The sequence below is a fragment of the Dipteris shenzhenensis genome, chromosome 31 (assembly GCF_047967505.1).
Source record: "Dipteris shenzhenensis isolate YYH24624 ecotype China chromosome 31, Dip_SZ_1.0, whole genome shotgun sequence".
In the NCBI taxonomy this organism is placed as follows: domain Eukaryota; kingdom Viridiplantae; phylum Streptophyta; class Polypodiopsida; order Gleicheniales; family Dipteridaceae; genus Dipteris; species Dipteris shenzhenensis.
Window position 1 is genome coordinate 22151706 of NC_141626.1, and position 15486 is coordinate 22167191.

The following is a 15486-nucleotide window of genomic DNA, read 5'->3' on the forward strand; positions in this document are numbered from 1 at the left end:
AATTGAGAAAACAGGTTTTGAATTTGATGATGCCAAAAATCTTCACAAATGACTGTAGAAAGTGTATTTGAAAACTTTTTGGAATATAACCACGGAATTGGTGGAGCATTTGGAATTCTTAAACATTTATGTTGAAAATCAATGAGAGCCTTATGATCAATTAGCCAATCACATCCGAGCGTTAGAGGGAAAATTTGATTGGGTAACACTATGGTCGGTACTATAAAATGGTGATTTTCCATGTCAATCTCAATGGTAGCTCTTGAGGTCGACACAATGGTGAAAAGACTATCGCCGAAAGTGATATGGCTGGGCAAGGTAGTAGAGCGGGATTTTCTGTTCTTGGACAAAAAGTAGGAAAGATGTAGTAACTGCGCTTCCTGAATCAATTAAAACTAGAACTGGATTCCTACAAACGTAAGCTTCTACTACAAATGCAATTGGATTAGGAGGGTGAAATGGATTTGGAGAACATGCCTCCTTCACGGTTCCAGGTGATCTTTTCCCGAAACCATGAAATTGGAAGGGGCATGAGATTGCGAATTTTGAACTGATTGTAACATTTGACAATATTTTCGAACATGGCTGAATTTGTTGCATGCAAAACATCTAGGTCACCTTGATGGTCGCGGTCGGGTAATTTTGGTCTATCATTGGGAGGGAGTTTTGGATGATAGCCGTTTGTATATCAATGTTCCTAGGAGTGGGGACAATGCTAGACGATGGAACTGGCAAAAGAGGGGGCAAGGTTGGAATGTGAGCACCAGTTTTTGCAAAATTAAACTCGATACGTTGAGTGATTAGCAGTGCTTCGCTAAGGTTCATGGGTCCTTGATCTTGTGTTCTCTATGAGATTGTTGAAAGGAACCTAGGCCAGAGAAAGAACAACTTTAGGTCTTCAATCATGTTGGCATCCACCCTAAGCAGAATATGAGTAAGCTTGACATCGAATTGAAATACTGATTCATTTGGGATATGTCTGAGTTCTTGCAATTGTGTAAGTGCATCTTTTACTGCATCGAAACTATCGAAATCCACCATAAGTGCTCCTCGAAGATGCGGCCAAAAATTTTTTACACCGTCATGAAGCTGGTGATACCAGGTCACTGCTAAACCTTGGAAAAAAGGTTTAATTTCTTCCAACTTTTGAGCATCTGACCAATGGTTGTATTCCGAGAGATTTGAGAAGTGATCCAACCAATGAAAGATGTCATCGTCCGAAGTGCCAGTGAAGGGTTTCGGACAAACCCTCAAGTCATGTCCCAAACTCATGATCTGTCGAGACGTCACGTGCACCATCAGATTAGCAACATGCATGTTAGACTGCACCAATTTGGAGTGCAGAGTGGCAATCATGTCGTTCGAGTTCAGGTTTGTGGGAGAAGAGATCTGAGGGGCCTCGGTTTGCTCGTACTCCATGGCTTCCTTGGTTACCTGGCATCTCCACCAGATTTCTATGTAACGAATGTGCAAAGCACAAGGGGAGAGGGAGCATGAGGACGTCAAGACAACATGCGACACGACCTGTCCAATCCTACATTTGACCAAGATGGAGTGCCATAAATAGGCACTGTTTACAATGGCTCTTAAGAGCGATCAAGAAGAAAAACTAACTGCCACTTGGCAAGCCAGTTGGGTGAGCTGATGTGGCGGCCACATTGTCACGATATTAGCCTGTATGTCTGCTGAGTTTTGAGATTTTGTCCGCCCTTTCAAGGAAAATGATTCACTCAGCACGGACGAGTTTATTCTGAATAGTAAATGCTCTACAACTATTATGCCAATGAGAGATGGCTTGGGGGTGTGGGTCTCTAGGCCTTTGCATTGAAGTCTTTGGTTCAAATCTTGGTTGAAGCAAATCACGCTTGACTTTTGTAGGCTCACCGGTGGCCCTAGGAGGCCGCCCATCAAAATTATATGTTTTTGAGTCCAAATCAAAATTCTTGCTGCCCTTTTATCGACGTGTGTGAAAGGCCTACACCGTGGTTCTCAAATTTCATTGGTGCAGATCCCATTTCTGTCCATGTCCGCAGACCAGTGTGAATCCTACCCAAGCCTTAAGGGCAGCTCTGGATTCTATCTTCGTCGCCTCGTATGGAAGCATTGTTGGTCCTTTCAATTTCAGTATAATGCAATTAAATAATAATAATAATTTTTATTAAAAAACCTACCACATGCCAGACCCATAGCCAAACCCCTAGGGGCAACTGATGAGGATCCTATCTTGTTTGAGTACAATGCAAAAAACAAACAAGTTGAATACATTCAAGAAGCCAGCTTGGGCAAATTGAAAGTTGAGAAGAAGAAGAAGAAGATGATGATGATGATGATGAAGAAGAAGAAGAAGGAGAGAGAGAGAGAGAGAGAGAGAGAGAGAGAGAGAGAGAGAGAGAGAGAGAGAGAGAAGGGGGGGTGGGGAGAAAATGATGGGTCCATAAATGGAAATTTAGCTTCTTAAGAAAATGCCATCAATCAGGCCAATGCCCCTAGGGCAGGCAAAAAAAAAGATGAATTGCATTCATGTGGCCTGCCCACCCCACCCCCCCCCCACGCACACACACGCACGCATGTATGCATGCACACACACACACACATAGAGAGAGAGGGGGGGGATGTAAAAAGTAAGAGAGAGAGAGAAGAAGGAGAAGAAGAAGAAGAAGAAGGAGAGAGAGAGAGAGAGAGAGAGAGAGAGAGAGAGAGAGAGAGAGAGAGAAGGGGGAGAAAATGATGGGATGCAAATAGCCAGTGCAACTTAGCCCAATCATAACAAGGTTGAACTTTGTTCAATTGGCCTGCCTCGGGGGTTTCAATGGTCTATTGAGTTGTTTGTTGCTTTGTAGTTTTTGTATTTTTGCTCGGCCTCTTTTTTGATGCTCATCTCAAGTTTTTTTTGTGTGTATCCAGTTCATTGAAAACTCAGTGTATGTGCATGAGTGGTCTGACCAATATATAAACTTAGTTCCGTGCTTTGTGTCATGACTATTTGTGTTTGTCCATATGTGGTCCAAGCTGGTACTTCCATGGATTGTTGTGGGATCTGTGATGAGTTGTTTTATCCCTTTTAATCTCATGAATTTGCTTATGCAAGCTTACTTTGTTTTGGGAAGTCGATATTAAAGTGATCGACGATGTAGATTTGAATCCCATTTGGAATCTCGACAAGAATGTCCTCCATTGTTTTGAACAAGACATTGTTACGAGTTGATGGTGACTTGTAGATGTTGACGATCGCTATAAGAGGATTTTGAGTTGTGTCTTAGTATTGTTAACAGACACTCGCAGCCGTTGCTATTAGCAGTTTGTCTTGGTAGTATGTTGTGAGGCCCTGTCCTTTTGTTGCTGAGGTATGCTTGTGCCCGCGTAGTCCCATGGTTGTCCCTAAGTCTGGATGGGTTTCTTGCATGCATAGGATGGTTGCCTCCATTAGAAATGTCATTTGCAGAATATCTTCTCTGTGGGTAGCCAAAGATCATGTGTTGAGGCTTAACAAATTATTTTTTTTCTTGTCTTGTTTCTCAAGATTGACATGTTCGAAGGTCCATGCAGACTCCCTCTGAAGCCGGTCCATTTCGTTCAAAACTCCTTTCTCCACTCTAATGTGTTGTTGTTGCATGCGTAGAAGCAAGTAAAGGTTTTCTTGGTCTCTTATTCTAGAAAGTGCAGTGTAAACCAGTCCGTGTTGTGCGAATGTTACTAGGGTCAAAAGCTAGCGAACCCATAGTCAGCCCTTGGGAGCAGTGAATGGTTCTTGATGACGTTGCCTATATGGGAAATTGTGTCCTTGTTGCGTTGTTTAGGTGATTCCCAGATTTGAAGCAATGGTGTCCATTTGCGTGGTGTTTCTGTTTTGCCGAAACTAGTTTGTTGTGCAAGTTGTTTATTATGGAGATGTCATCATCTGTTTGTCCTCCAACTCTTATTTTGTTTAGTAGTTCCAAGTATGCCCCATTTTTTGTCTCATGGGTTCATTGAGTTCAAAGTAGCATGTGTGTTCGCCAGCAAGAATTGAGTATTGTTGTTTGTTTCGGATGCTGGGAAAAAACCCAGGAATCTTTTATTGGGCTAGCCTGGCATAGGTCACCTGATAAAAAAACATCGACACCCCAAAACGGTTTGTCATGGTTGTGTTTAATTTCGTGCATTTGCATGTCTGCTGCAGTGAAATTATTTAACCCGACCATCGAAATTTCATCAATGACAATAAGTTCCATGTTTTTGTATTTTTTGGAGACTGCTTGTAGATTTTCTACGGAGAGGGATGTGTACATGCTAGTTAGCAATGGTAGGTGCAATGCAGCATGTATTGTGCTCCCCCTATCCCTCAGGTTGCTTTTCTAATGTATGCCAACAGGAGCGCATGGGGCAACTGGCTGTCATTTGTTTTCCTGTGTGAGTACAGGCGTTGTAGCGTTTGAACTGCAAGAAGGGTAGTAAATGTTTTCCCAGAGCTTGCATTCCCAGACAGGAACAAGACTTGTAGTCTTTCATCTGGGTGTAAACCTTTCTTCAACAAGATATCATCCACACGATTGCAAGTTGCCCTTTGTTCACATCGCGGTACTTCCTATAGTACACTAAGTTTGGAAGCACCTTGTGCATCTGCTAGTAGTTTAGTAGTGGTATGTGCACTCTCCCAGTTGTGCACAACTCTATTTGCAAGTTAAATTTTCCCGTGCTTGTAGTGGTTGACGTCCCTATCGTTGTTGATGAGGTGTTTTTTCTTTGGTTATTGTTGAGAATGTATTGGAGACCCCTTGATCTATTGAATTTCTCCTCTTTCGATTGGATCTATGCTTTATTTGCCATGCATTTGTCATGCCAAGTTGTTTTGTCTCCGTTGAGGAATGCTCCTGAAGCTGGAATGGTAGGTATAGAAGGCATGGCTCCCTGTAGTGGTTCTCCGGGTTTGTATGCTTGTTGTAGTTGTTGAATCGTATTATTTTTGGCCACTTTCTTTCTTTCGTTGTATCACTCTTGTAGTTAAATCCACTCCTAAATGTGGCCAGGCATGTCCTTTCCAACCCATCACCCCATTTGATGTATTTTGAGACAATATCATCGAAGAATATGTCTATCCTTGTTGGGTCCAACTTTTGCAGCTCGCTTCTCCTTTTGAAAAGCAGCATTCTTTCGTAGAGCGCGCTTGTGTTTATGTATGTGAATTCTCTCATTGCGTTGGTTAGAGGTAGCGATAGGCAAAGGTACATTGCTTATTGTGCACTTATGTGTTGTGTGTCTAAAATTGTGTTGCCCACCTTGTGTATGCACTCATTTGCGGGCAAGTTGTTGTCTACGTTTTGTGTGATGGCTGACTTTACAGGCTCATTTGTCTGGGATTGATCACGAATTGGATGTCTATGTTTGCCTCCCACATTTTTGACATTGTTTTGTTGAATTTGTTTGTATATATGTTTTTTGGCTCCCTTTGTAGGAACAATGTTGGCTCATCAACACTACTTTGAAGAGTGAGTATATTCTTCCTGTGCCATGCCTAGTTGGAAGAAAGATCTATTGTCATTGTTTCTTTGACTAGCAATATTGCCTGGATGGCCTTGCATTTTTTTTTTGTACATGTGTTGGTCCTGGTTGTCTTGGAGCGGTTGTAATATGCATGTCTTTCTCAATGGTGCTCGAGGGAACCCGAACCTGTACTTCTTGCTTGTTTTTGTCCATGTTTTCTTGTGGTTATGGGTTTGGATGTCTTGTAGGTGTGCTAGTAGCAGTGAACTATCTGTTGCAATGTGTATGTTGACATATTTTGCTATTTTCTCACTATCGCAATGTCCAGGCTTTTGTGCGCCAAGCAACCCATGACTGTGTTGGCTTCCCTTGTTTTGGAACTCAGTGATGAAGAAGTAGTCCTTTATTGGCCCTAGTATGGTTTCGTCTTTGCGAACCAATGTCTTGAACACTTGAAACTTGTGTGCATAGTACTGTGCTGTTGTGAGGTAGGGTTCGACCAGATCATTTGTTACACGTTGTGTAAAGGATTTCTTGTTTTCCCCTTGTTTTTCTTAGTGCTTAGCTTGTGCAAGCATGACAACAGTGGTTCCCACCTTTTTTCTGTGGATGACAAAGTAACCAAAAATGTAGGTGGCTCTAGCTGTCTCAACATGGTGAAAAGGTTTTTTTTTGAGTTTTTTCTTGTAATCTACGAAAGTGTGCAAATACACGAAGTCCTTGTCCTATTCTTGACTTTAGAAGTTGTTCTATGTTTGTATCAACAAGTACCCTCTTAGCTTTTAGGCGTATTGCTTGCATTTGCCCTATCACATCTGTACCCAGCTCGAGGAAAGGATTTGCTGCACAAGAACTTTCATCATCTTAAAGAGCAAATTCTCAATGGAGAGTGCAAACCGGCGGTCCTTGTTTTTGATTTCCCATTTCACAATGTCTTGATATAAGTTGTTCCTGGGCATGTGCCACACTCTCTCGTTCCTGAAAAAAAGGGTAGGGTATCCTAGTTCCTTGTAGTTCTTATCATAGAACAAGCTTAGAGGCTTGAATCCCTTTAAAGGGGCAACTATAATTGTTTTGTCCTAAAAATCCACTACTTGTTGGGATGTGTAAATCCCATGAACCAAAGTGTCCGTCACCTCACACTCGTCGATGTTACCATCCTGGGTTCTTTCTCCAGTGCTGTTCTGGCTGCGCTCGCTGATTTGCATTGTTTCTATATGTGCCAACCAAAGCGGGTTAATTTGGACATTGTTTTCTTTGTAGAGTGGGCTCTGCAATAACTCATGCATTGTGCACATCGTAATGTTTGGATGCACCAATCCACTAATATAGTTGTGATTGTAACTTGGGCAACGTTTGATTGCAACAGTCACTGTTGCACTATCATCAATGAATCGTGGCAATAGTTTTTGAGCGAGCTCGACACCTGCAAACATGTTTATAACGCTACCGTGGAGGCCAAGTTTCCCTTCATATGTTAGCTGATTGATTTGGGCGAATGGTATTTGTATGGAGACAAGTCTCTCCTTGAGTTTGTTTAGTGTGGAGGTGTGCTCTGTCTTTTTGGCAAAGCTTGTTTTTGTAGGGAAAAATTTAGGCACTTTGTGTTTTTTGATGTGGTTTTGGCAAAGAGAATAGAAGTATTGCCCATCCTTCGATGTTGTTTCAGAGCCCCTCTTGGTGCATGAAAAATTTGTCTATGGTGGTTGCTGGCTTACTCTTTGGTTTAAAAACTAGGGACCCATAGCAAGAGCATGCATGGATGGGTGTGTCTTTTAGCGTCATAAAGTATTGCTCTTGTGCTTTGTTTGTAAGTCTTTTTGCTGCATGCTTTCTTTTATCTCCACAAATGTTGGCCTGTGGAATGTGTTTGCCATTAGAGGTTTCAGACAGGCATATGCATCTCTCTAGTGGTGTGCTATTATGTCGTGCTGCCATATTCTACATATTTTGTTGCAAATGCTCTTCTTGTTGAATTTTGATTTAAAGTAGTCTTGCAAGAACCAGGCTGCAAGTTCCTTTGCAGGGTCACTGGGGTGGGCTCTAATCATGTTGGTCAAGGCTTCCCCTGCCACCCATTGATTGTATGAGCGCCTCTTTTTTAGGGCATGTAAAGGCATGATTGTCATTGGTGTCGTTGATTCGTTCAATAGGAGATTGTGGGTTGTAGGATGTCTTGTCTCGCCAATGTTTATTTCCTTGAAAAAGAACTCAGTATTGACTATTAAGACCCTAAAGCTGTGTCTGAATTTCACATAGCAAGCTGAAAGGCACAACCGTGTACTAGGGTGATGTGTTGTGGGATGTCAAGATCTTCTCCTAGTTCGGTTGGGCATTGGGAAGGGTTGATATTGCTATGTTGTACATGATTTTGGGCCAATTCAACCAAAGCACCACAACTATTTGGGGGGTAAATTGCGTGTAGGCATTCTAGGATGTCTCCTTTTTTGGGCATTTGATTCAACAAATTCCTTGTTATGGGCCAAATTGTATTGGGAAACGTTAGGCACTCCACCCATTACTCCTATCTTTTTTTGCCTATTTGTTTCATAGAGCCTCAAGTAAATTTAAGAGCGGTGTTCCTTTTTATGGTTATTGCTATTGCAAAAGCAAAAAAAGAGACGCAGAGTGGTGAAAGTTTTGTATTCGGGTATTGTTTGATGCTTATGAAAATGTAAAAGCTAGAAGTGTTGTGTAGTTGAAAACACTACGAAGATGGAGATGCCAAGTGGTGAAACTTTTATACTTGGGAATAGTTTGACGCTCATGAAAATGTACAAGCTGAAAGTTTTTTTTGATTGCACAGGCTTTGAAGAACAAAGGCAATGGAAACAACAAAATCGAAAAACTCTTCTAGGTATATACAAAGTGAAAGTAGGGCATGCACATGCCCATGCCGTAACTGAGATGCTATTTACAAGTAGTTGGAAGTTTAAGATTGGGATGCTGTGGCGAGAAGGAAGTGTGATGCCTTTTACATGCTCGCGAAGAAAGCTATGACAAATCTAGCACTATTGATGGTGAACTCTCCAGATGGTTTCTTGTCAAACAACATGTTGCGTGTTGCGACAACGATGCTCCTGTTGAGAGACCATGCTTGATATCATGTGATTACATGTGCTTAGCACTAGTACATATAAAGTGCTATAAAGGAAAGGGTTAGATGCCCTAACCCTAACCCTAAATGGGTTTGTATATATTCTACATTTTCAACTAAATCTAGTGTACAGTTAGTCATTTGTGCTGTGTTCTATAGCTGTGCCCTCCATTCTCATCTCCACTCTTCTCCTCTCCCCTCTTCTAATTTTGTCATGGTATTAGAGCTCCCTTGCCTTCCGCTGAGGCATTGCGATTCCTATGAGAGAGTGTGATTGATTAAGAGATCGAGAGATTGAGTGTTCTCTTTTGTTGAGAGAACTTTCGGTTTATTGTGAGAAAGTTCCGGTCATGTGAGAGGAATTTTTGTCCATTCATTTTCTTGAGAGTTCTTTGAGAGAATTCTGTCCATGACAGTTGAATATTCAATTCATTGCTGAGAGAGAGAGAGAGATGGGGAGAGAGAGAGAGAGATAGGGAGTGTTCTTAGTATCATGAGTTTTAAGCTATTCTAGATTGCAATTCTATGAAGTCTGGCATACATTTGAAGCAATGGTCAATTTTTTGAAGGCTTCCAAACTCCAATCTCCAATGCGGTTTTAATTTCTATGTGGCCGCCAAGATACAAGGGAAGCAATCCATCTCGACAACAATTCCAAGTTCTGTATTTCACAGGCATTTTGTCTAAACTTAGCACTGTCAACCGATTTTGTGAATTCAGGGCCTCAACGTGGCCAGCAAGCCTCAACCCACTAGCCTTGCCGCTCTGGTTCCCACAGCGACCACAATGGCTAAGGTGACACTCTCCAACAGCCATGGGACTGCAACTCTACCTCAACGCGGCTGAGGCTGGCAACGCTTCTCTACATAGCTACATAGTTGGTTCACACCACGTCTTGACGGTTGGCTCCTTCAAACTGGCTCCAATATTTTTAACAACTGGCTTCTTCAACTACTGCCTCCCGGACCTCTCCGATTTGAAGCGCTAACAGCGAGAAGGCCGTGGATTTACGCTTTGATTTCAAATAAGCTACGCCTCTGCATGCAAATGCGACTTTCCCCGTCCAACCTACAACGAGCCAAAGCTCGCCATTGCCAGCCCTCCTTGCACATAGCTCCAAATACGCAGCGTGCCATCGATAGCCACGAGCTACGTTCGGTGCCTCCAGCCCGTCAACGAAGGCCTCCAGGGCCCAACGACTTAGTCGGCTCAGCCTCTCCGGGCTACGCCTCTTCACATTTTGTCTCAGCCTCTCCAACAAGTCCGCCACAAACGGCCGTTCACCTCCTGGGTCCTCCCGCCCCACAAATAGTCATCCACCTCTAGGGTCCTCTACGCCACCTCCAAGGTCCATCTATGAGTAGCTCCACCGTCCTCAGCAAATACCTGGACATCATAGTGGCTCGACGACTTAGCCTGCACGCCTCCGAGACTACAACACTCCAGCTCTACATATCCAGAAGATAAAAGAATCTTTCAAAGATTCTGAGGCATCTCTCTCAATTTCATCGAATCTCAGTGGAATCTTCATAGATTCTAGCAACCCAAGGATTGACCTCCAATCGACACATGGCATAGACCTTATCCCAAGGTCACCACACAAGAGGGGGTGAAAGAAGTGCCATGTGGCACCCTATCATGCCACATCAGTAGTGGCCACACAAGCACCGCATCATCCTTATCTGCTGACATGTCATCATCACTTATCTGCTATGTGGCAAATGACTCCTACGTCAGCAACAGATAGATCACCTGGTGACACATTAGCACCTCGAGTCCCATGCCACACCCCAGAGATGTAATCTTTGATGAGGGTATCATAATGGGAAACCTTAAATACATCGAGAATACATTGGAGATAGATGCACTGATTTCACAGTCATTTATAGAAAAGGTTGATGAAGAAGAGCAAGAATTGCCAGAACCACCCTAAGATGAACCATAGCAACTCAAAAACAATTTAATGAAACCAGCATGGTGGTTGTTTGGGATATACTAAAAAGAAGGATAGTCTCAATACAAATTCCATTTTGTAAGTCAAGTGGACATATTGTTTCCTTGCAATGAGACCATACATTTTCTTAGTACCATCTCAGTCATCCTCATCCACCGCTCTAAGACACCCCAAGATATGCTCATGCGTGTCTAAATCCAATTTGAAGACACTCCTTCCCTTCTTTCATTATGGCACAGGTTGCATCTGGAACGTAATAGCTCTCTGCAAAGTTATCCCCCTCTTCTAGATAGGGAAAGCAGACCACCTGCCTGATTGACATATGGTTAGAAAGGCAAAGCAATTTAGGTTGAAACCACCAACTATGCTCTTATGACTACCATCATGGCAACAAAAGAGCTAGTGTACTTCGAAGACGCAGTAAACAAGCCAGAATGGCAAACTACTATGAATGAAGAAATGGATACTTTGTACAAGAATAATACTTGGGAATTATGCAACCTTCCACCAGGAAAGAAGGCCATAGCAAACAAATGGGTATACAAAGTGAAGTACAATCCAAATGGAAGCATTCAAAGATACAAAGCCAGACTAGTTGCAAAAGGATTTGCACCGCAATATGGTTAAGATTATGATGAGACTTATGCTCTTGTAGGAAAGATGGATTCCATATGGTTCTTGATATCACTAGTGACACTCAACAAATGGAATGTGTATCAGCTCGATGTCAAGAATGCTTGTCTCAATGGTTACCTAGATGAGGAAGTCTATATGCAACAACCAGTAGGTTGTGTTTAACTAGGAAAAGAGAATCAGGTTTTCCATCTCAAGAAAAGTCTCTACGGCTTAAAGAAAGCACCCAGAAGTTGGTACAATAGAATTGACAAGTATTTTGCTGATTTGGGATACATGAAATCCAATGCAGATCATACTCTCTACTACAAAGTTCAAGGGCAAGACATTACTATTGCACTTTTGTATGTAGATGATTTGATTTGACTGGAAGCAAGGATAGCTTCATCAAGAAATTGAAACAAGATGACTTATCTATGCTGCAGAGTTCGACATGAAAGATCTTGGACTTATGCACTATTGTCTTGTAATTGAGTTCTGGAGAGATTCAAACAACACCTTTATGAGTCAACTCAAATATGTTGACAATCTCTTGAAGAAGTGGCTAAATGGCTCAGATTTCTATTGTCAAAAATAGATTACTTTGATGAATCAAAGGCAACAAAAATATACAGTGATAATCAATCGGCTCAAGCATTGGCCAAGATTCTAGTATATCACTCCAGGACAAAGCACATTGATTTTAGAGAGCACCTCATCAGAGAAAGAGTGTTACTTAGCGACATCACACTGTAGCATTATGATAGCAAAGAGGATGTTGTAAACATATTTACCAAACCACTTGGTAAAGAGCTTTTCGAGAAACATCGACAAGCTCTTGGTTTGACGTAGAGGAAGGACATTCCCATTAAAGGGGTGTGTTGGAATGTAATGCTTAGTTCTTCTTCAACTCCCCAGAATCATCATCTTGAAAGGCCTACTTCATGATGTTGATCTTTTGGAAAGATGTTGAGAGACCACACTCAACATCATGTGATTACATGTGCATAGTACTAACACATATAGAGTGCTATAAAGGAAAGGATTAGATGCCCTAACCCTAACCCTAAATGGGCTTGTTTATATATTCTACCTTTTCAACTAAATCTAGTGTATAGTTAATCATTTGTGGTGTGCTCTCTAGTTGTGCCCTTGCTCCTCATCTCCACTCTTCGCGTCCCTCCTCTTCATATTTTGTCAACTTTGACAATGGAATTCCACAAAAGGTTGATGCAATTTCAGAACATTGTTGACGTGGTTTCCTTGAATTTGCACGGCTACCTGGGAGCCATCCCAATCCCTACACAAATCCTTTCAATGATGGGATGTGTGATATGCTCTGCATGCCATTGCAGGTGTAGGAAAATGGTCTCACTGTGTCCCTGTTGACATGTGAACTGCCACACTCAGCGCTTTGAAATTCAACAAGTGGGTTGTTGAGGCCGACAAAGTGTAGTACGCCAGTCACCTAGACAGAAATGGATTTTTTAGCAAGAGTAAAGTAATTTGTGTGAAACGTGTCCTTCATTGAAGTGAAGTTATACCTTCTTCCCATAGCCTAGCTGGGAAACCTAATTGATGAAAGCATCATGAAGTGAGGCTCAAAGTGTACCTTTTGGAACTACTACAAGGGTGGTGAAATCAAAGATGCCGAGGGCATGCCTTGTGTGCATGTAAGATCTGTTCTTGGAAATGTACATGATGATGCCTTCGTCTATGAACTCTTGTACCAATTTTGCATGGGTGTACCTCCTCTCTGCGGCAAATGTAAGCTACAGAAGTGAAAGATGAAAATTAGGCTAGCCAATGTGCTTAGTGGAGAATTGGAATAATTGATTGTTGTCTAAGCACTTACTATTGTGCAATCCTCTGCGTTGGGGCCATCTGCAATAATGATGTGGTCAGAAGGTGGCCCGTCCAAGTCTATCTTGATGAGAACAAATGTTATGGTTTCCATCAATGATACAAATGAAGCTTTTGATGTCTCTACTTGGTTTGCGCCCCAGGGTGCATAGATTCTAATGGGTTTCTCTGGAACAAAAAATATCATGCCATCAAACGGCTCACCCTTGAGTATTGTAGTTGTTGCATCGACGTGTGCAAAGAGACAAATGAAGTCCTATCTTCTCTCCTCCTCCTTAACCCTTACCCTCGCATATTCGAAGGAGACTAGCTCTCCACTCCTCAACCTTGGAATTTCCTAAACATTGCAACCCCCTCTGAACCTTGGAACTCCTAGTTAGCTCTCTCAACCTTGTCTCCCTTTTGAACCCTAAAATCCCCTTCTAAACCCTTGAACTCCCATGGAGGCAAGAGCCTCCATCAATTGTTATGATCAAGCCCTCTTTCTCACCCACGCGTGCATGAGATCTTCTTTACACTCTTTAGCCTACACCTCTCACCAGAATACAACCCAAGGACCTATGCAACACTTGTGAATGCTTATGCTACAATAAGCAATGACACGATTGTAGGTGACCAACACCCTCGGAACCTGCACTTGGGAGAAATAGTGACAATAGAAGATGTCCACACGAAGTTAAGTGAGCTGAAGCATAACAAAGGAGAATCCATTCAAGACTTTATGCTTAGAATGCAAGCTCTCATCAATCAATTGAGCACGGTTCTAGATGACAAGTCTATGTGAGCCTAGTTGATCATAGCTTGTGCCCAGGTAGACTTACACAAACTAGAAATAGTGAATCAGACTAGAACCTATGAAGAATTGCTAAACCGAGTCGTTGCTTCGGAGAAGAGTGAAGGCTCAAAGAATAAGACAAAGAAGAAAGATTTTGACAGTGACACTGAGGAGACACTTGCAAAGAAAGACAAGCTCAAAATCAAGCTCAAGAAGGCCTTAAAAGAATTGGGCATTCAAGATAAGCCAAGCAACAATGGGAAACGGTGTAACAAGTGTTCTAGAGGTGGGCACATGGAAAAGGAATGCAATACTAAGTATTGCAACACCTGCACCAAGTTTGGGCATGATGAATCAGATTTTTGGTTCAATGGAAAAAATCACCAAGTATCAACAAACAAATTGGCCAATTGATGCTTGGCCACCAAGCAGTAAGCCACCATGTCTCGAGTATAAGGACAAATGTAAGAATGGTAAGGATAAAATAGATCCATCTAAGATCAAGTGCTTTTGTTGTGAAGAGAATTATCTACATTCTAATCGTCCAATTTGGGCTAAATGTATGAAGTTTATCAAGACTAACATGGAAAGACAAGAAGTGGATCCAAAATACTGAGCAGTTGTAGCCAAGATACCAGATGCACTGGATGTCCAAGTAGTCACTCGATTAAAAGGGTCAATAGCAACCGTTGAAGACACAGATTATTCAAATAAAGACATCAATTGGAAGGCTCAAAAGGATTTGGCAGAGTTAAAATTTCAAGGAAGTTGAAAGGGAAAGCTCCAGTAGTAGAGGTGCCTAAGTAGACTCAACAGTCCTTTACTAAGTGAGAGGAATGCTCAAAATCTAAAACAAATGTAACAGAATTGAGTGCTTCACAAGAAGTTAGCAGAGAGCTAGTCTGTGCTTTGGAAATATTTAAGAACATGCAAGTCACTTTGACATCCACTGAGTTATTGCATATAGCTCCATATTGTCGAGATTTGTTTGCTCAACAGATGAAAGAATCATTCGAGAAACCAAAAGAGGTGCAGTCCTTAGCCAGTATACGTGTGATTGATACTCTAGTTGCTGATGAGCAAGTTTTGGTGATCACCTATCAATGTTAAGAAACAAACCATACTTGGAGTAATAATGGATGGTGGTTCAGGATTGAACATCATTTCTAAAGAGATTTCTCAAAGACTAAAGTTCAAGTCATATAAGCCATCACCTTTTTAAGTACTATTATTGAGAAAACAAACCACCATGCACTGTCAGGCATGAAACATGGTGATGCTTTATAGCCATGCGAAAGATGGAGAGTGAGAGAGGAAGTGATAGCATGGGTGAAGAAATGAGAAGGGGTGGGATGGAGATGAACATTGGGACTATGTATTTCCATACATAGTCATTGTCTAATCTTCCAATTGTAAACCAAGAGCCATAACCAGAGTGAGTCACAGGTTGGGGTCATGAGTGTTGTTACTAGGTGTGAACAAACCATGAAGCTTCCCATGTACTACTACTGGGGTGAGGTCATCAATTTGTGGGGGGGTATGAAGGACAAATTGATGTAATGGGATCATACCAAGGGTCATAAGGTCTATGGTTTTGAGTGTGATAACATGAGTGAGTCTGTGAACACATGTGTGTGTAGGTGTGCTTGACTAGGTGTAATTGATGATGTGTTAGTCAGTAGGTATGATTGAGTGAATATAGTAGTGTGGTGTGTGATTGAGAGA